Consider the following 22670-nt stretch of genomic DNA (forward strand, 5'->3'; position numbering starts at 1 on the left):
CTTTCCTATCCCTTTATCTAAAGGGTATCTTTTAGTGCCATTACAAATTGTTATTTCTGAGATTTCAATTTCTGTAGGCTTTGGTTGCATGACCTGACATGAGGGTGATCAACTGAAAATGTATTGCCTATTTCTTCCCTAATTTCCAAAGTTGTACAGCAGATAACCCAAATCTTGCAAAACCTATTTTCAGCTACTCCGGTCAAAGGGAAAAGCGATATAATGCATGTATAAACGATTTACACAATTGTGTACACAATTGGAAACTCAAATTCAGCGGACCATTAGAGTGTGTCAGTAATTACCATTAATGTTAACCTTTTTACTAAATATTAGGCCGAGGCGATTTTTTGGTGTCTAAATATTAACCATTGAAATATCGTTAATCCTGCACTAGACCAGTTATAGTTATTTATCGCATCGTATTGTAGACAGCTTTCCGCGAATAGTAAAAAATATATGTAAGATTAGGCCCTGGCCACCAAAACTGGTATTAATTTTACGATTTTTATTTTATCATACGCCGAAAATTTTCTTAATATGAAATAATATTAAAAGGTGTCGATGCCATATTAGATAAATTGTTTACCCCCTCATAAAAGGAGAGAGAGAGAGAGAGAGAGAGAGAGAGAGAGAGGAGAGAAAAAAAATAAATAGAGCTAACTACCGACGTACAGTCTGACACAACTGCTTAAATAGTAGCTTCGCTACATAAGAAAACTCTAATATCAACCTTTCCTAATAAGCTAATTGTTTTTCTAGATACTGCCTAAGTTTAATGAGCATTTCAAGTAGACAATCAAGTAGCAAATCAAAATGCAAATTTAGTCCTTTTTGAGTAAGAGGGTTACTTTTTACCCCCCCAACACCCATTCTCAATGTTTTTGGATTTATCCAAGCGGCCGCAGAAACTAAGAAAACTCAAGAATACATGAGTATTAAAATTGTTATCCTTTTTAAAAGCGAAGCTTTTCTAAAATTAGGGTCGGACCATCCGTCCGAAACGGAAAGCTTTTTTGGAATACTGATTCAAGGACAACAAAGTAAAATGTGATAAGCGAAGCATCTCTATATTCAAGTCCTAAAAAAGTAAGTATGTCCATAAACATTATCCTGTTTTAAGCAGTTCTTTAACAAATTACTTACAATTTTGTTTCGACTTTTATACAATCATATTCTGATTATTCAGTTCTGACACTCAACAAGTCCTAATGTCCGTTTGTCCCACAGTTTCAGAGCTTCACTTTTATGGATGTTGTCATCCTTGTTTTATTAAAGATAATTTTGATTTATCTTTCATTGACTAATACCCCTGGTTTTCATGTGTTGCAATATGAACAAACAATTACCCAAAAATGAGTTCCAAGAACCTAACCACGCAAAAGAGATCAAAAAGAGAAGTAATAATATTATCATTTAAAGTATATTTTTAATTTATAAATTAATCTTAGGAGGGCAGGGGGTTAGTTTGGACTTCCAAGTGTTGTGCAATCAAATATCTTGTTGTCTGTTAGATATATACTTTTTAAGATAACCCATCCCCAAACGAGATATAAATAAAACGTTATCACTCTAGTTAGAATCTCTATTGTTTATGGTATAGATTTCGTGTGATATAATGATCTCTTTTTATCAGAAGTCGTCACTGTGTAATAGAGATATGTTTTCTAGAGTAATCAAAAATATTTATTTTGTTTTTAAAAGATTTATCTGTCCATAGAGGTTATCATATTAACTAAAAACTAAAAGGTTGGCTAGGTAGCTGTAAAGTCAATAAAGCAACAGTAGATACAATATTAACGCAGTGATGTCAAACCGCAATCCAGACAAACCACAACTGCTAGCCGAGTTACGCTAATGCCACGGGCAACATATCCTGGATTTCTAAACTCTAGAATTATTTTGTCTGTTATAAATCCAAAGCAGTGTTGTGCATAAGTAACATAATGTTAGGTAATTTGGTGAACCCTGTGATCACGGGATAATTTAGGGTCTAATTGTGTACAGTACATTTTCTTGGTTTCTTGGGTTTTTTAAATGATTATTAACTTAAATGAACAAAAAAAAATTTGATTCTATCCAAATTTAAATGAAACTGTTAGAAGAAGTATATATGTATAAGTTGATATGTTTTATTGTACTTTTTAAAATTGCGTACATTTTTAAGCTACTGGGTATATGTCACCGAACCCTGTTTTTTGGGTAGCGCCTGTACTCAATAATTTACATGTAAATATTTTCTACATTTGGGGTTCATCCATCTGTATACACGTACATATAGCTGTAAATTAAGGCATGTTAAAATTGTCCTATTGATTACAAACTTTAGCAACTTTAAAATCAATATAACAATTCTTTTTTGTATGACCTATACTTTTGAAAATGTCACCAAAAGTATAAAATGTTATCAATTTGCAAAAAAAAACTAAAAAAAGGTCAGATAAATCCAAAAGAATTTTGCACAGGTTGTAAAAATTCGCAATCTTTTCATCAATCTGTCTATCCATCTTTCTGTTCTATACCCATTAGACCTGCTTAATATTTTGACTTTTTGTCAAATTTACTTCAATAGAAAGTTGACTACAAACAACCAAAGCTCAACATATCAAACACACAGACGAACATTGCCAATTATAAATTAACAACGCATTCAAAATTCAACAAAATTTTGAAGTAAAATTCTCTGTAAATTTACTCAAAAATCACTATAATACAGGATTCATATTTAGGACATACTCACATTAAAGACTTTGATTAAAGAGATGCTTTGCTTAGTGCCTACTCGTCTTAGAAATATCCCACAATGGATGCTCATATTAATCTTTCAAAATGTAATAATTAAATTCTTAATTAAAAAAATCTTCTAAATATTTTTTAGTAAATCTACGAAAACAAGTTATCACTTTTCTATCAACACTTGAGCTATAAACAGGTTATATTTTTATTTATTATTTTAAAATATTTTAAACAAAAAGGTTTAAGTAGTTATTGAAATATTTTATTACTATTCTTGCTAATAAAATATTCATTAGTTATGTTTAAATTACATTTTTAAAATAGACAAGAAAAATATCCTACTTAAATGCTAATTTTATGAAGTTATCTTAAACCTTTTCCAAACGTTTGTTTTATAAAACTATTTTATTTTCCATTGATTTTATTGATTATATAGGTTAAAAATATCAAAAGTATTTTTTAAAGGCTATAGATTAATTTTGATTAATTCCGATTTTTTATTTTTTCAATTTTTTTCAAATATAAAAGAATATGCATGTCTTTTCAAAGAATAGATTATATAAAAAACAAAATTAAACATATTCAGGCTATCAAAAAGCAAAAAATATTATTTTTTTACCATTAAATCGCAAATTTTTAAAATCATTAAATTTTAAGCTTATTTTGCATGGAAACACATTTTTTCAGTTATTTTTTCTCAACAATGGATCCTAAATGATTATTAATAAAAACTTTTATGAAAATGTTATTAACCAAAACTTCAAATAAAGGAAGTAATTGCCGTTTGCGAAAATGTGTGCAAAAAGTTGCCAATATCTTGTTAGAAAGGGACTTCTACTTCTAATTCTTACTACTTACAACTTAGTGGACTATAAACTATTAGAAAAGTATCACTTTAAGGTGAAATTTTGAGGGTCAACTTTTTTTCTTTTAAAATTCGCAGTGAGGTTTGGCAGGAAGATGGGACCTACAATGACACAAATTTCATCCAAGCCCTATCCATTCCCCTGGCGGTGTCACTATTTCTTGTATTAGTTTACTTGTTATACTTAACCAATTATTTTGAATGTTTGATTATTATTTATTGTGTCTTTGAATTTATAAGTTTATGTTATTCCTGTTTATTTTTTAGTTTATTGAAGTGAAACTTTCATTGTCATGTATATGCCAATATGGAGAAGGCACTGCAAGATCTAAGATTTTCTGATGTCAAGATAAAGTGCCATGAATGCATAAAATTTAACTGCTACCATCACTGACAGATGTCCATTTCTGGGGGCCAGTGTGGAAAAAAGGCTTCCAATGACTTTAACATCAAGAATCTCTAAGAAGAAGGATTTCAATGCCAGCACAGGCATTACCAGGCCGGTGTTGACACAGAACAACTCACCAACCTCAGCAGAGCCCAATCCCATCATACAGTTAATGAAAGCTTTTATATTAAATATTACTTAAGAGTTTTTGTAATTATTATGAATGTATGTTATTATATATTGTGTCTTTAAATTTTAAGTTTATGTTATTCTAGTTCTAGATATTGGTTTTTTTGAGTTATTCTACAAGGAAGATAGTTCTTGGCTATAGTCCAGGAGAACCCCGCCTTCTATTTAATTTATGCCTTCTTTGATTTAGTTGCTAGGTGCAACAATTTAATAAGATATTAATTGTTTAAATAATTGTTTAATGTTTAAAATGTTAATAATTTTTCAAATGTTAATAAAAATTTAGTTACTAGGCGCAACAATTTAATAAGATATTAATTGTTTTAATAATTGTTTAATGTTTAAAATGTTATTAATTTTTCAAATGTTAATAAATAAAAATTTTAAAACTGAACAGGTCTATCTTTCTATCTTGAGTAAATTCTTAGAAATCAGAAATTTTATTTTTTAACTTCTCACTCACTTTACCCTAAGTAGTGTTTTTACAATATTACATACTAGCGGCTACGCCCCTAGAGGCCTCTAGTGGCACTTTAAATGTTTTTGTTTGTTAAAGTCTACGATAATTCTTTATGTTACGGATACCTCTTTATGTTACGTTGTAGTCTTCCAGATATTAAAAAAAAATTTCAACTTTTTTGTCATTTGAAAGACACTAATATCTGCGGAAGAAAAAAACTTTTTTGTCATTTCTCTTGGGAGGGTGGTGGTACCCTCCCCCAAAATAGTTATAAACCTTCCCAGGACCTATGAGAATCTACCCTGTTAAGGAGATCCCGATCGGTTCATCGGTTAGCGAGATCCTTCGGTACAGACACACAGACAAACAAACATCCTGTTACTTTAGTATAAGGATATCAGTAATAAAAAAATAGATGTCGACAACATCAATGAAATAAAAACGTTTTTTTATCATGATTGTAGATTCAAAATTATTTAATAATTAATCTTAAGCTGTGTATTTCCATCGATAGAACAATTTTAACATTTTACTAATAAAAATATGCGGCTGCGAGGAAGGAGAGTAAAATAGTCTAAAACCATCATAAGACTTAAAATAAACAAGCTTAAAACTTTCACGAGAACTCTATAAAGCTTTCCAAATATAAAGAACTTAGCGGACAAACCAAAATACCTTACTACTTTAGATACTACTAGCGGCTACGCTCCTAGAGGCATCTATGGGTATTTGAGGAGGGGGAAGTCAACCACCCCTCCAATCTAAAATATTAATTTAAATTTTAAAAATTAGAATTAAAAAAAAAATTTTGGGCGGGGACATTATTTTTCAGGGTAATTTCTTTTAGGAGGATGGTTTTACCCTCCCCCAAAATAGTTATAAACATTGCCAGAAACTATGAGAAGCTTTACTGCAAAGGAGAAACGGATCAACTGCAGTTCACGGTAAAATATTGCTGGTAACGAATATTGCCAAAAATCTATGAATTGTAAAGGCTGCTAGCTGCCAAACGGCTGAATATACAGATCATGCCCGCACACTGTTTTAATCAGCATAAGAAGGCCTACAAATAATCTGGAATAGCCATAAATCAATAATGCATAATTATCTCGCAGTGCAAAGAAATGCGCGAAAAAGGCATATTTTAAGCGTTTTTTCTTCAGTGAAGCTTTCACTCTGCATCATTGGATCTTGGCTATTCCAGATTATTTGTAGGCCTTCATATACAGCTTAAAATGGTGTGAGGGTATGATCTGTACGTTCAGCCGTTTGGCAGCCAGCAGCCTTTAAAATTCATAGATTTTTGGCAATATTCGTTACCAGCAATATTTTACCGTGAACTGCAGTAGATCCGGAGAAACATATTGGATCAGCGGTCAGCGGTACATACAGACAGGAATAGACATCCTAATACTTTAACATAGTTTTATATATTTTGTATAAACGCCGTTGTGTGACTCCCTTCGCTAATTAAGAGTGACATTTAATCCCCCTGTAAATCTGCCCTTACCTTGTAAAAAAAACAAGGATGTCAACATCCAAAGATTTTATTTTATTTATAATGGGACATTTGATGCAGAGAGAGAGGGGGGACAATGGTCTGTTTATCACACCAGTCCCCAAAGTTTGATGATAATGTTTTCTTATTCGTTGGGATGACAACTTTGGGAACTTTTTGATTGGTTGATTAATTAAGTTAAGTGTTCAACTGTTCAACCATAAATTTTATTCTATAGTAGGGGTAATTTTGTGTATCATTATCGGTTATGTACATAAATTTATCAACCATTTCAATCCCTGCATTTGATATATAATATTTGTCTGATGTCTGTCTGGCTGTCTGTACCCAAAAGATCAAATTGTCAAATTTTTCAGGAAAGCTTGTTATAGACCAATTGTTGGGTATTTTCTTTTTCTTAAGACATAGCCCCTCAAATAGTTTTATTCTCGTATACGCGGACAACTCTAAAACCTCTAGAATATGGGAATCTTTTTGTCAATCTTAGAAAATCAAAGTTGACTTTTGTAGATTTTTTGCTCTTATAAGGCGCCGCTAAATAAGTTTATCATTTTAATTTTTGTGAAAAGCATTTCTAAAGCTTGAATATCCGTCTGTTTTTTTAGTAGTAAAACTACTCGTCTAGTCTTGCATGTTTGTATGTCTATCGGTTATACTCACGCAGGGATAAGGGATGGGAAACGTAGGAAAATATTATTTCAGGCCTATTTCAAGCCTAGGCCTATTTCTAGCCTAATAAACCAGTTTTGGGATAGCGCAGTGGTTCGTATAAAATGCTAATGAAAAAGCTGTGTGTGTGTGTGTAGATAAAGTATAGAATCAAATTCAGGTAGCTAGTTTAAAGTAAAAAACATAACTTTTTATAAACCTATATATTAATGGCTTTTGTTAAAAAGAAGTTTTTTCTCTCCCAAAATTTTTTATCTTTTACTTTGGTAATTTGAACTGTCAGAAAGCTATCGTTGGGTTTCCCTCAGACAGATTTTAGTTTGTATTATTTGCATTTTTATTAATGAGTAAAAATTTTATTTGAAAATTTCATTGCTAATTAAAATTCAAAATAAATAAATAAATATGCACTTGGGTAACATTCTATCAAGTTCTTTGGATACTATACTGGATATAATGTAATGATATATCTGTACTGTGTTGTATTGTACAAAAAATAGGGTGAAGGTGTTGTATCAACTCCGTACTAAATTTTTAATATTCAAAATACAACATCTAATTTATAAACTACCAAATGAAAATTCGTAGCTACCTTCTTTCCAAAAAAATAATCCCGTTATTTTTGTTTTTTCTATGTGGCCCTTTTTTAATGTTTAACTCTAAGCAGATTTAATAATTAAACTAATGTGATCTAATGTGGTATCCGCCTAGGATAAATGGCAGACACCAGAGTTCAAATGACTACGGCAGTGTGAACAGACGTGGACACCTATACTATAGAGAAGCTACGCTTCTCTAGCAATCACTAAATAATAAACAGGATCTATTCAGTTGTTCCTTTATTGAAGGTCTAAGGATTACTAAAGTTATATACAACAAACAATAGCTACACAGATAGGAATAAATAATCATAAATAAAAGCAATATAATACATATACAATAGTCAGTTTGGGCAATAATGATCCCCCATCCCTGGAAAGGGTGGGGGGAATTAACAATACAGCTTAACCATAATAAGGCTGTCAGAATCAATCATTAATTTTAGGCATAGGGAGGGGGTCGGCAGACCCCTTCCCCAGGACTCGGGGGAGGGCCTTTGGCCCTTCCCCGAACCCCGGTCAGGGTTGCCATAGGCATGGCTCACGGTTGCCGAATACCACAACTCTCCCCTCGGAAGGCTGGGAGGGGAGACAGTGGTTGAGGCCTTCGGCCCGCTCCTTAGGGCTAAGATGTATATACAAACGATAATGATTCAATGGAATCCTAGTGGTGATTTTCAGGGCTGATGGGCTCCCAATGTGGGATAGAAGGTAGAGGCTGGCTTTGGTTGGACACGTAGCTCGGCGCCAGCAGGTGTCAGGTTGGCGTGGGGCACAGCCGCCGCGGGGCCGGTCAGTAACGGGGCATTCTGGTTGTTGTTGGCAGCGGCTGGGGCACTGGCTACCAAGTTGACCGTCTGAGCGACAGCCTGGCCTCCCGAGGGGCCGCGGGGCTTTCCAGAGGGTGGTCCAGGCCTGCCTGGGCGGTCATGCCCGCTATCGGCTGATTGCATGGACACCATTTCCTCGGCTGCTTCCCGGCCGATAGGCATGGCATCCCAGTCTACTGAAAAGTCCCGGGACTTGGCATGGGTGAGTCGGGCTCTGGCCAAGGCCTTCCTGTACAAGGTTGGATGGTACAGGAACACTTGTGACATCGCATTCATGGCGGCCCGTACACCTCCTTGTGCGGCTGCCAGGGAAATGATGGTTAAATCCCCCAGCAGTTTGAGGATCAACAACAGCAAACACAGTATGGCTGCGCCATCTCCCCACTCGTGAATAGCTTGTCTGAACCCAGCCCAGACATCCAGGGCGGCCTCTCCTTCATCCGCCAGTCGGTCGATATTGTAGGACATGATCCCATGGTCTCCGGTGGCCAAACAGCTACCTTGCTGAACGCATGAGCCATAAGACAGGCCGGTCAGCATGGCGGCTTTATACGCAGGGAACGCTAGCAGCTGCTGCCAGTCGTTCAGCTAAGCCTGCGAATACAAGCCTCCCGAACTAAAGTCATCCAAGGGTTCTGTCAGCAGCTGCTTGGGCGTATCCAGCGGGGGTGGCCTCTTCTTAGGTGCGGGGGTTAGCTCTATCCAGCCTTCCTCCGCGTGCACAGTTAGGGGGTAGGTGGAGGAGCAAGGAATCTTGGTGGCGTGGCCGCTATACACCCTTGTCACGGCGTCTACGAATCCTGTGGGTTCCACTGGTACTTTATCCCAACATTCATTGCTCTCACGGACAACATATTTGTTGCGTTGGCAGGTAAGCTGGAGCAGGACATCTCCCCTCAGCACAGAGAACGTGCTCCCCTGGACACGCACCGGGTGAGCCGGGTCTAGTTGCTGGAGTTTCCAGCAATTGGCCGCTACTTCTTCTGCCGCTGTGCTTTTCATGCGTCTCTCCAGGGTAAATCCAATGTAGCCTGCATGTATCTGGGCCTGCAGGGGGACATCCACATCCCTGGCCGATACTCTGGGCAGCGCTGCCGCGGCCGGGTCAGCTGCCACGAACAATGCTGGGTGGTTGGTGGCATGGGCCTCAAAGTCGCAGTTCACTATTGAGGTGGGGGTGGTCATGTTGATGAAGAACTGGGCTTGATGGTCAACCAGGAACGCATCCATCACTAGGCTAGGCTGGAGGCTGCGGATCAGCCTCAAGGGGCAATCTCTCCTGGTGTAGCGGTTCCGTGCTACACATCTTCTCCTTGTTGTAGGCTGTGACGTGAGTGGGGTTGGCGCAGTCCCACCCTACCAGGACGTAGCTAGTTGTAGGCCACACGGCTGCGAGCAGTAGTCCCCACAGAACCAGCCACCAGTGTGAGAAGCTACCAGACAGCCATCTACCTCGCACACGCGGCTGGGGATCTTCGGCTCGGGCCACGGCTGCTTCTTGGGGCTGGACACGGCTGGGTTGCTCCTGGCTAGATACAAATTTCCATTGAGCGTTATCTTTGGGTGCCCGGGGCATCCCGATACCCTCCCCAATGACAGACTGACAGGCGACTGGCGCCTGCCTGGGTGTCGGCTCCCCTAGCCCCAAGGGGTCCCTTCCCTTGTCCATGGCATGCCCAGTGGCATGGGGCTGAAGTGCGTGTGGCACAGGCTCGCCCTGAATTACGTCCCTCCCCTGCCCTAGGAACTCAGGTGCAGGTGGCACAGGCAAGTCCTTATATCCCCAAATTTCAATCTCCCCAGCCTCTGGTGCAGGAGGCACAGGCAAGGTTGGGGGGTTACAATAATTTGGATACAATACATTTGTCAAATTTAACTTATCCTGGCTCGACTGGAAGTGATGGGCAGCTGGGTTCCCTCGGCTGGCAGTGGGCGCTGGATGGTGTATGGCTGGGCTCTCCCTACGGGCTGGTGGCGCTGGCTGACTGGGGGTGACGGGTGTCACCCCTTCCTCTGGGACTGCTGGCTCGTTCCAGGATCCAGGTATCTCGGTGGCGGCGACGGTTGTCGCCCCAGGCACCAGGGTGGGGGCGCTGGATAGCACCCCCCAGTCATCGCAGGTGGCGGCGCCGGGTGGCGCCCCATACATCGACTCTGATGCGCTGGCTAGCGCCTCCTGCCTCTCTTGTTCAACGGCCGCCAGGGCCTCTCCGTACACCGTCTCAGTGACGCTGGGTAGCGCCCCTCCACTCTTGCTGGGTAGGCTCGGTCGGGCAGGCCCCATCATGTTTAGGCTGAAGGGCTGGGGCCTCAGGACTTCTGGCTCGGCGATGTTGTTGGGCTGCACAAACTCCGGCCCCAGGTGGTTGAGGCTGAAGCCCAGGCCAACCCGGTTGGGTTCAGCCGCTCCTCCCAGTACGTTGATTCTAGCTGGGACGGTTCCAAACTGCGGCATTCCGTCGGCTCAGCCCGCTGCGTTGGGGGCGGCTGCTTGCTGCGGTGTTGCTGGGGGCGCGCTCCCTTCCATGTTGGCTACTCTGTGGGGCTTTCCTGGGGGAGCGCCCTTGTCTGCAGTGCGCCTCCAGCCGGCTACCTGGTCCCAGTCGGCTCTGCACTCGGCCGCCGTATGGCCGGCATAGTGGCAACGGTCGCACTTGGCAGGACGGTCACGGCGTGGCTGGGTGCGTCTCTCTTCTAGGCTGACTTCCATAGGCGTCGGACAGTCTCGGGCTCGGTGGCCTTTCCCTTGGCAGCGGAAACAGCGGCCTGAAGTCTTGTCATCTGGGGCGACCTTCCCCATCTGGTGGAGACCCGGAGCCAAGGCGCCAATCTCCATTGGCTCCGACTCGTCGTAGTGGGGCAACTGGACGCTGGCGGATCCCGTGAGCCCGTCGGTGGCGTCCACTAGGCACACACCCTCCTTCAGCTGCTTGGTAATCATTGTGACGGTGAACATGGCTCGCCTCGTGTACTCAGGTACCGAGGCGATCTCATGACTCATCATTTCACGTTTCACATTAGCGTTACGAATGCCAAGATTTAATTCGTCTATCAACAATTCAAGGTCCTCATGGCTGTAGGCCTCCCTATACAAGGCACACTTTGTGGATATGTATGCTTGTATAGGTTCTGTCGAGTGTTGCCTGTAATCCCTGAAGGCTTGCTTCAAAGTCTGGGATTCAAAGGCTGGACGAAATAACATTTCACACTCGGCCTTGACTTGTTCGTATGTCAAGGCTTGGCCTGCCTCGCCAAACAGATGAGAGGCCATCTCCGCCGCTTGCCCCACCAGTGACAGTAAAAGGGCGTTGCGGCGGTTTAGTGTGTCATGGGGAGGCACGCGGTAAGCCGCCCATGACATCTCGAGACTGCGGATGTGGGAACTCCAGGATTGCTTGGGCGGTCCTCTATACTCCGGCAGGTTACTCAGCATCAGCTTGCGGTACTCGGCTGGAGCCGGTTGGGGGTCATCCTGGAGCCATCCTTGGTCGCCTCCTGGCGCTTGCGGCTGCTCCATCGGGTCAACGGTTCAGCGGCGGGACACGAAGTTTTAAGTCAATACTATAAATGGTCTACACTTGAGGCTTTCTAGCCTAGCAGCCAACACTGTTTATCACTAGGTTGGTAGTTTAACTACAAAGATGTACTTAGATGTACTTGTCACTAGTTTTTTCTGAGTTGTAGAGTAGGCTGGTAGGGGTAGATAGCTGTTGAGGGTCTGAACTGCTGTCAGGAACTGATTGGGTTTTCCTTTATCACACTATAGATAGGAGGGAGAAGTTTGTAAGTCTTGTTTTCTAAAAATATCTCTGTTAGATGCTATGGAGTAGCTCCGCTCCGGTGTGCGTGTGTGTGTGCGTGAAATATCCTTTCCTTGCAACGCGCTTACGCACCGTCAAATCCGCGCACACAGGTAAAACGCGCACTTATCCCTCAACCCGCTCTCTCATTGGTCCGCTTTGTCTTATTTGTCCGTTGAATTTTGTTATACGTCCCGAACTCTGCTGCGCGACCCGTAAATGGCGCTCTGTTCTCCTGGTCGCTATCTCCACACCGTGGGCGGACTTAGTCAAGTGTGGGTAGGAGGGGGGGGAAGCGCGTGAGGGGACGGGGTAAAACCGTCCGTTCCCCCCTGTGGAGAGGGGGGAGTGCTGTGGGTTTGAGGTAACTGTGTGGTGAGGTAATTGTGCCCTTTTCCTTAATCCTGGGCTTATTGTTATGTCACCTCGATTGTATTTTCCTCAATGGATGGTGGGCCCCTCCCTTTCCTCTGGAATAAGGGGTGTATTTGTTGTGCTGGAGGCTTGGGTGGTTAGATTGTTTATCAATGCATTGTTATATTACATCTAGATTCTATTTTTGGCCTTATCACAATACACAACAAATTGTTTACCAATCCTTGCTCATAAATCTATTGTTCAGCCTTCACACTAGGGTGGTAATCCCTAAAATGTGATATAATATCTGCTTTTCTAGATGGGTGGCTGCGCTGTAGCCTCTCAGAATACTTGGAGTTGACGTAGTTTCCTCTGCTTGGTACACTACACTCGTATGTTGGCTCGCAGCTCGCAGCTATTTGACGTGTTTCAGCCTGTCGGCAGCAGGGAATGTCCCGTCCTGCAGCGCCGTGTATCCGAATCCAGCTGGTGTCAGCAGGGAATGTCCCGTCCTGCAGCGCCGCTGGTTCGAATCCTTGGCTTGTTTCAGTCTGTCGGCGGCAGGGAATGTCCCGTCCTGCAGCGCCGTGTATCCGAATCCGGCTGGTGGCGGCAGGGAATGTCCCGTCCTGCAGCGCCGCTGGTTCGAATCCTGCTATCTCTTGCAGTAAATGTTGGCCTATTTTCAGCCGTTTACACTTAGTTGGCCTGTTTCAGCCCGTCCGCAGGCCTGTTTCAGCCCTTGAGCGCTCAATTCTCCGTTAGATGTCGGCGCTTCTCGCGGTTCTCCGTCAAGTTTCGCTGCTCTCCGCAGTCTCTCGTCCGATCTCGCTAGATTTCGCTTCCACAACTGCCGGATGCAGAGTTAGACCTTGCTATCCAGGGTGGGTAATTCAGGTTGCTTGTGTCAGTTTTGCCAGTTTCACTGCTGGGAGTACCTTAGCCTCAGCTGCGCGTCTGCTCTACACTTGTGGTTTGCCGTAATCTCACACAGCTGTCACCAAGTTGTGGTATCCGCCTAGGATAAATGGCAGACACCAGAGTTCAAATGACTACGGCAGTGTGAACAGACGTGGACACCTATACTATAGAGAAGCTACGCTTCTCTAGCAATCACTAAATAATAAACAGGATCTATTCAGTTGTTCCTTTATTGAAGGTCTAAGGATTACTAAAGTTATATACAACAAACAATAGCTACACAGATAGGAATAAATAATCATAAATAAAAGCAATATAATACATATACAATAGTCAGTTTGGGCAATAATGATCCCCCATCCCTGGAAAGGGTGGGGGGAATTAACAATACAGCTTAACCATAATAAGGCTGTCAGAATCAATCATTAATTTTAGGCATAGGGAGGGGGTCGGCAGACCCCTTCCCCAGGACTCGGGGGAGGGCCTTTGGCCCTTCCCCGAACCCCGGTCAGGGTTGCCATAGGCATGGCTCACGGTTGCCGAATACCACACTAACACCATTTATATTTATTTTTTCGTAGCAGACGAAATCATTATTTTTTCCAGAATTGTCTGCTTCTAAAATTTCCGCCATCTGTGATTTGGGCTTGTTTTGTATCAACCAATCACCAATTAGCTCCGCCAATTGGTGATTGGTTGATACAAAATAGGCCCAATTCACAGAACACTATTGGTTTAGAGCGGTAGCCAATATGAGCCGTCCGCCAGTAAGGTCATTAAATTAGGCAAATGGTAAAAGTTGCATGATCCCTTTCAAAACCAGGCCGAGACCTAATTTATGGCCAGGTTTCCTATCCCTTATCCCTGTACTCACGTGCTACTGAATAATTAAGCAAAATATTTAATTTCATCACTCTACTGAAATTTTTTATAAATGGCCTAAAACCACGATAGAACCATTAGAAAACTTTACTGAAAAGCTATATCCCATTTTACAGAAGCCTCCTAGATCTTATATTTTGTACGGACAGACACCCGTAAACGTATTCATCTTTGTTTAAACCGTCAAGAAATTTTGTCAGAGCTCCGTTTTTATGTATATATTCATCCTTGTCATTGAAAGCTTTTGAAAAGCGATAACAGAAAAGAAAAAAAATAAGAGATAAAGATTAAAAAATCTATTAACTTTAAGATTGAAGAATATTTTTTGCGATTTTTTTAAAGGGACAAACTCAAATTTCGGATTATTTTTTTTGCTTAAATCGACTTGTTCGTTGTTTAAAGAAATATAGGATATTTGTGATTTTTTTAGGTTTTAAAATATATTTTTATTTTAAAAAGATTTCCTAACAAATGAGAGAAAAATCTAAAATAGACTTCCACGGGTTTAGGCAATGGACGATAAATTGATACATTACAAAGAATACAATCAAAATACGCCTCTGTTGGTTGAAATTAGTGGTTGAAAAGTTAAAGAACTGTTTTTTAAACATAACAAATAAGCATTTATTAAAAGTACTTACAGTTTTTATGCCAACTTATAGTGTAAGTATTTTTAAACTTTGGGTACCAGTATAATTTACAGTCAAATATCCTATCCCCCCGTGCATAAAATATGCATCAAAAATATATTTTTAAATTACCTTATAGTTCCCTTTCATATGGTCTGAAATTTTGTTAAATTATCGTTGCGGATTTTGAGTTTAAAAATCCATTTTTAACCTCTCTCAAAAAATGTATCTAAATTTTATCACTTTTTTACATGAAAAAGATAAAAATCAACGAAATGTAAAAAAAATACATTTAAAAGCACTTTTCTTCAACCAATCTTGAGTAATTCAACAGTGTTTTGCTAAGAAGTGTTTAATATGAATTAATCTAATGATTTATTTTGCTAAATTTAGTAACAGGTTTATATAGATAGGTCCTAAAAAATCAAAAAAAGTGGATGAAAACCCCCCCAAAAGCCAAGGGGCGAATCAACTATCCTTTTATAGAGAAGTAAGATGCCTTTTTGTCATTAGATATATCGAAAACCACTGAACTGATTAAGTTCTCAACAGCAGAGAAGCTGTACATAATTCACAGGATTGTTTTAAGCTGTTTTTTTCACCTAATATCTTAGGTTAGTTTTGAAAGTTTTTTTCTACCCCAAAACTTCCCCTAGAGAGCCCCTGGATGCTAAAGGCGCAGCAGTAATTAGGTTGCATTATATATTAAGATTGTTTTGATTGTTCATTAAAATCTCGCTAACTATTGAAGTGATTGAGTTACAGTTCCCCTAGATTGAAGGGGCGCAGTCGCTATTTTCACAAAAAGTCCTAACTACAACTTGAAACTGCTTTTTGTTGATTTTAAATTGGTGATTTGAATTTAGAAAAAGATAATAATTTTCTTTATAATTTGTGTTTGTGTCACGTTTTTGCTAAAAACTTTGAACCCGGGGTTATACATTATCTAGCCCTGGTAAACTTTAGGGTTGATATTATATCGATAACATAGATATAATGTGTTTATATAACAGATCTATAGTATGTATATACAGACAACTACCTCCCTTTCTTTTTCAATGACATTTTTCGTCTGCTTCTAAATTATTTTCTGCTACTTGGCTGTGTTAATATAAGCGACACCATTGGTTGATTTTCAATGACCCAATATAAAGGTTGCACAGGGTTGATGCGATTGGGAGATACAGTTATTTAGCCCTTTCTCCCTTTAGTGTTATAATCTAATGTTTGTATTATATCGATAGGGTATTATATAGTATAAAAACTGTCAATACTTTATTTCATTACTAGCGGCTTTGCCCCTAGCCTCTAGGGGCTTTGCCCCAAAAGGTTTGATCAAACTAATTTATCGTGTTTTAGATTTTAAAGGAAAGTTTTAAAGAAAATTTGGGGGGAGGGTAGTCGACCCCACTATTTTAATTTTAGTTTTAAAAGATAAAGAAAAATTTTGGGGGATATTTTTCATTTTTTGGGGGGGTTAAGGGTGTCCCACCCCCTCCCAAAAAAAAAAATAGTTATAAACCTTCCCTGGACCTATGAGAAGCTACCCTGTAAAGGAGAACCCGATCAGTTCAGCGGTTAGCGAGATCCTTTGCTACAAACAGACAAACAAATAAACAGACAGACAGACATCGTTCTAATTTGTATTATAGATTATTCTTATATAAAACTAACAGGATGTCTATTTGTATGTGTGTAGTGACGGATTTTGCTAACCACTGAACCGATATGGTTTTCCTTTATAGTGAAACTTCTTAAACCTCAAGAGAAGGTTCATATATATTTTAAAGGAGGGTACCTCAACCACTCTCCAAAGAAAAATCGCCCCTGACAAAAAAAGGCTAAAGTCGAACCTCCACTTTCAAATTTAGTAAGTAAATTTTTTTTCAATGATTTTTTTCTATTAACAATTGGTAAAGCCTGGAAGTACTCTCCCCATTAATAGATGAAAACCTTTCCTGGACCCGTAATAAGCTTCACTGCAAAAGAGAACCATATCAGTTTAGAGGCTAGTGAGATACTTCGCTGCAAGGATCTAAGCAATTTGCCCGAGAATAAACCCCTAAACTTGATAAAAGCAAAATTAAACATCAAAAAATCACCAAACTAACTAAATTTATTTTAAAAAGTTAAATGTTAAACAAGACCTCGTTTGTCTATAGAACTACAAGATGAAACTAAAATGAAATCATTATACTAAAGTAACAGGATGTCTGTCTGTTGGTCTGTATGTTTGTTTGTGTGTTTGTCTGTTTGTACCGAAGGATCACGATAATAGCTAAACCGATCGATTTTTGTATGCTGAGAGATTCCAAAGCAACATAGCTAGGTATTGTAGAAACTTGAACCAAAAAAACAAAGATTTAAAGTGCCATAATAGGCCTCTAGGGGCGAATCCGATAATACAAAACAAGTAATCATATGAACAAACATATCAAAATTCTAAGAGATTGAGCCATACTGAAATATATGCACATCATATCGCATCATAGGCAATTTTACATGAAAAATAATAAATATTTTTTTCTCTCGGGCTTTTGACACCTCGGGGTCAAATAAACTGGAATTAATCTCATGATTTTTCTTTTTACTATTCACGGAAAGCTGTCTATAATTCAATGAAATAGGTAACTAGTCCTGTATAGCTTTTAATCTGATTAAAACTGATAATAAGCCATACAAAAATATATATGGACATCGTATAATATAGCGGATAATTATCCACGAAGAAAAAAATAAAATTATCTTCCAATAATATATCCCTGCATCCATAAAATAATATAATATATGAATAATTTAAAACAAAGCTAGTCATTGCTTTTGATGTGCATTAATTTCCGCAGATGAATTAATTCAATCATGAAACCTGTAAATTATTAAAATAGCTAAAATTGATCATATCACTTAACTGACATCAAAGATCTTCACTGTCTATTTTTTAAGAACGAAAATGGGATGTAATATTATGCTGAAGTGTAGACACACCTATGTTTTTACCCTACACCCTTTCCCTATATTTGCTAAGGGGGTTGTTCATTCATACCATAACGTTACTATTGCTATGTCTCTTATTAGCGGGAATCGGGGAGACATTTTTTGGACTATCAAAGAAAACTTAATGGAACGACCTTTGTTAGAATATTCTATGTGTTTTAATAGATAAATCTAAGTTATCCTCTTTCGTCTGCTTCTAAATTATTTCCTGCTACTTGGCTGTGTTAATATAAGCGACACCATTGGTTGATTTTCAATGACCCAATAGAAAGGTTGCGCAAGGCGGTTGCGATGGGGAGATACAGTTATTTAACCCTTTCTCCCTCTTGTGTTTTACTTTAATAACTAAACCATAATTTTGCTAAAACAAACAAAGAAATTGGTTGAATTATAAACTAATCCTCTGAATTACTGTGGAGTTTATTTTATATCCAATTCTGTTGCTTTATGGTATCGTAAACTAAACATTTTGGTTATTATTTCAACTTTTATTTACTACACAGCCCACCCTTTAGTACACGGATAATCGGGGATAAATTTGTAAATATTTTATCGAAACATTTGTTTACACTAATTATAGTACTTTTTGATCAATTCACATCGCAGTCCACTTGCACGAGCCTATCCTGACAGTTCGAGACCTCTGGTCCAAGCCTTTGGAAGCTGCCAGGTTCTTATACCTGGCAAAAACTGATAATGACCAAGGATGAGATCTACCGGCTACAAGAAGCCTTTTCCTTTTGACAATTAATCTTTGAAAAAGCTCCTCTAAAATTTTTGTTTTTTTACACCATTTGCTTTAGACAATCTAAAGGAAAGACGTACGACGGACATTGTACTATTTATACAAAACTGATGGATTTACTACTAGTAACTCTAGAGGTTGCAATGCTAAGTTTTTTTTGTTTTGGATCAAGAAAAAAAAGAAATAAGCACCTAATTTCTAGGGGTAGTTCTCAAGGGAGAATTGATATATCTTTCACCAAAATAGTTTAAAACTTGCATGAAAACCTAATTTGTATAGCAAAAATAGCACCTCTTTTTAAAAAGAATAACATACATACCTTATGCATGGCATAGAAATATACAGACTTTGTTTTCATTGGGCGTATGTGCCATTTTATATTTTTGCATAAAACTTATAATTATATACAATGGTTTACATACTAGAAAAAAAAAATATTCGAACAAGCACAATTTTGTTGCAAAGTAGGGTAAATAATACCAGCGGTATAAGAGTTGTCAGTTGATATATCCGCTTTTTGTTGAAGAGATGAATTACAAAATGTCCCAAAAAATCAGCCACGTGACGTCATAAAAATGAGGGATTATCCATCTCTTTTTTAGGGGTTTTCTCTCCCACTTCTCCTCTCATCCCTAATTTTTTTATGACGTCACATGGCTGTGTTTTTTAGACACTTTGTAAAGCTTTGGAAAAATATAAGGGTCAAATCTGGACTGTACCCGGTTATACTAGTGTTATTCTGCAATGTCTTGCGAGTGACATCATTATTAAGAGGATACATTTAACATGAAACGGTCTATTTAAGTCTGATGCTTTGAGTTTTTTATCTGAGGATTTTACATGTTGGATTTGTAAGCATTCGTCCTACTTATAAACTAACAATCAAAGTTTTAGTTTTCTGTTAAGAATTATGGAATTTTCTTGATAAAAATTACTTTTTTCACCGTAAACTTTTTCGCCAGTCAAAACCTACTATCTGCCCCTTACTTTTGCTTTGCTTTTGCTATTTTGCTATGTTTGCTTCTAGCGGCTACGCCCCTGGAGGCCTCTAGTGGCACTTTAAATGTTTTTTTTTTAAATATGTCTATGTTGCGTTTGACGTTTATGTTTGCGTTGAACTCTCTTTCTAAAATCGAGAACGTAAAATTTTTTCAATTTTTGGTGATTTCTCTTGGGAGGGGGATGGTATCCTCCCCCAAAATAGTTTTAAAAAACCTTCCATGGATCTATAAGAAGCAACCCTGTAAAGGTGAACCTGATCGGTTCAGCAGTTAGAGAGATCCCTCGGTACAAACATTAAAACACATAGAGAGAAAGACATTCTGTTACTTTCTTCATAAGGATTAAAATCCATAAGATGTTAAAATATGCGGAAGCGAATGAACACTACATTGCAAACATAATTAGTTGCAAAATTTAGCCTATTTTTTGCAAACTAGTGCGAAACAGAAAGTTCATTATGTTCAACTATTTAAAACTCTGATGATTAAAGAGACTGAGTGATACGCCGTCGCCAATAGAAGATAAATATATAAAAGTAAATATATCAGCACGTTTTTGGATCTTTTTAACAAGACGGAAATGGTCATAACACGTTAAAATGCAATGAATAGAAAACTAGAAATCATTTGCATCCAAAAGTTGAAATTTAATTTTAAAAATGGAGTAAGGGCGAGAGGGGGTAATCATAACCTCATAACAAATTATAGTTTAATTTAATAGTTATTTATCGCATCGTATTATAGACAGCTTCTTCAATTGCTAAAATAAACTAGAGTTTTGTTGGCCCTGAGGGACTGATGGCCCGGACTAACAAAAATGTTATGATTTTCTTTTTATTATTTGTAGAAAATTGTCTGTAAAACGATTAGATAAGTGTATGTTAAACAGGGCTCGGCAGCCGCACGCCAACCACGACCAAACCTCAAATTTAAACCCGTTTGGATGCTTTGAAAAGATTTTTGTAAAGAGGAATTGGTATTTTAAAAAAATTGTAAAAGATTAATGGTGACAGGCTACTGACGCGCGGCTGCCGAACCCGCTAACGCCTGAATATAAAATATTTTTAGCTCCACTATTAGTAAAAATAATGGCCTTTTTCTTCATGGATGTTGTCATCCTTGTTATTTTAAAATGCTTGCAATAAATAGAAAATTCCCTGCAAAACTAAATGAGGCATACTGTAAAATTCTGCACGTTTTTGTAATGTTGTAAAAATTTTGAACATTGACGATAGCGATCTTTTTGATATTTTTTGAGTAACTTAAACTTTCAAATCAAATCAAAATATGAGGAGCTTTTTATATCGGATATAAATCTTCAAGTTCCTTCGTCCCTAGCTTAGAGATTGTCTTATTGTTATAGACGAAGACGAAGAAAATCCCTAATTGACGTCATAAAAATTGAAAAAAAACCGTAAAAAAATGGATGGATATTCCCTTGTTTTTATGACGTAACATGCTGATTTTTTGAGGGACTTTCTTCGTCTTCAAAATTGAGCCCAACTGGTCCAGTCACCAGTGGTTAGCATTTAACAAAATATAAGCTGAATCCGGACGAACGTAAAGACTCCGTTCTAACATGCATTAGAACACCAAAACCACATAAGGAAATATTTTAATTATAGCGCTTCTGCAAAAAATTATAAATTATTATTATCTTAATTATTTAAAAAATTTTAAGGTATTTAGAAAACACCTAGTAAAGTATTAAAGTATAAATGTTTTGGGTATTTTTGCGCAATTTTTAAATGCGACATAACATTTTAAAAATGTTTTCGGTGAGGCTCTTAGATTGTTATAGGTGAAGTAGAGTGGATTAACCTCTGTTATGGAACAATACAATTACACAGCTAGAAATTGGATATGATTACCCTAGCTGAGTATTAGTAATAAATATTACAAAATATAACTGTCCAGTAGCTATTGAAACCTGGCTAAGTATTAGTAAAAAATATTACAAAATATATTGGGGGGTTTGTTTGTGGGTTTCCTTTTTTTTGAGGGGCCAACAAATAGGTACCTTATACGTCCGGGCTTAATAATGATTACATCACTGGAGTTTTTATTCTGAGTTATGTATTTACTATTAAGAACAGGTAACCCCTGGATAAGAAACATTTAGAATTCTTCTTTTTTAGAAAATTAGTTTTTAAAATGTTTTAAACTAATTAAGGGCTGACACTTCCCCCAGTTTAGGGGGTTTGGGTGGGGCTAACAATCTTTCCCTAGAAAAAACCTGCCCATGTTCAACCTGCACATAGTAATGACCAATTTAACTTTAAGCTCAGGAACAACGTAGAGGTTGGAAACAACAATATGATGGGCTAGGAAACTGCTAACGGACTATTCAGGTGGATGATTCTGAATTACAAAATATAACTGTCCAGTAGCTATTGACCCAGATACCTTACCGCAATAAATTATAAATGTTACAGATTTGCAGACACAATATACACTACAAATATAGCTTTTAGTGGAATAAGTCGGTACAATTCATCTCTATGCATGTGATTATAAACTTAATTTAACCAGACTCAATTAAAGTCCCACACTATTTATCTTCCTTTGCAGACAAAATATAACTATAGATTAGGGTGGGTCCATTTCCCCCTTTTTTTAGATTTTACTGTTATCATAAGTTGCGGAAGTCTTACATATGTATGATAAGCCCCATTCAAGTTTTAAAAGTGACTTGGCTCTTATGGCTGCTGGCGCGCGGGGGGTATAAAAAGTGTCCACTCCTTTTTTAAACCAAAAATTTAAATTCCTTCAAACACAGGCATGTTGCATATCAAAATTGAAATGCTGATTACAGATCTGAAAACCGTTTTGAAAAATATTGCTCCTAGTTTGAATAAGATCCCATTAAGTACCTAAAAACAGCTGATTAAGTCAAAATTGTTCATTTTGGTAGGTTATTTCAAAATCATTTCAGACTGAATCAATATTTTTCAAAACGGTTTTCAGATCTGTAATCAGCATTTCAATGCTTTCCCTATTTTTAAAACAGAGTACCAATAGATGCTAGTGGCGCAGACATAAAAATAGCTTATTTATGAGACTTAGTACGTGATAATTAATCTATG

The 22670-nt window shown here is 38.2% G+C and overlaps 1 protein-coding gene across 2 annotated transcripts in view; it reads left to right on the forward strand.

Annotated features, from left to right (window-relative positions):
- Positions 1-22670, forward strand: part of LOC145304577 (sestrin homolog) — a 394235-nt gene that overhangs the window by 235693 nt on the left and 135872 nt on the right. The gene's annotated exons all lie outside the window — the stretch shown is intronic.

This window comes from Acartia tonsa, chromosome 13 (genome assembly GCF_053477335.1).
Source record: "Acartia tonsa isolate MP-2025a chromosome 13, ASM5347733v1, whole genome shotgun sequence".
In the NCBI taxonomy this organism is placed as follows: domain Eukaryota; kingdom Metazoa; phylum Arthropoda; class Copepoda; order Calanoida; family Acartiidae; genus Acartia; species Acartia tonsa.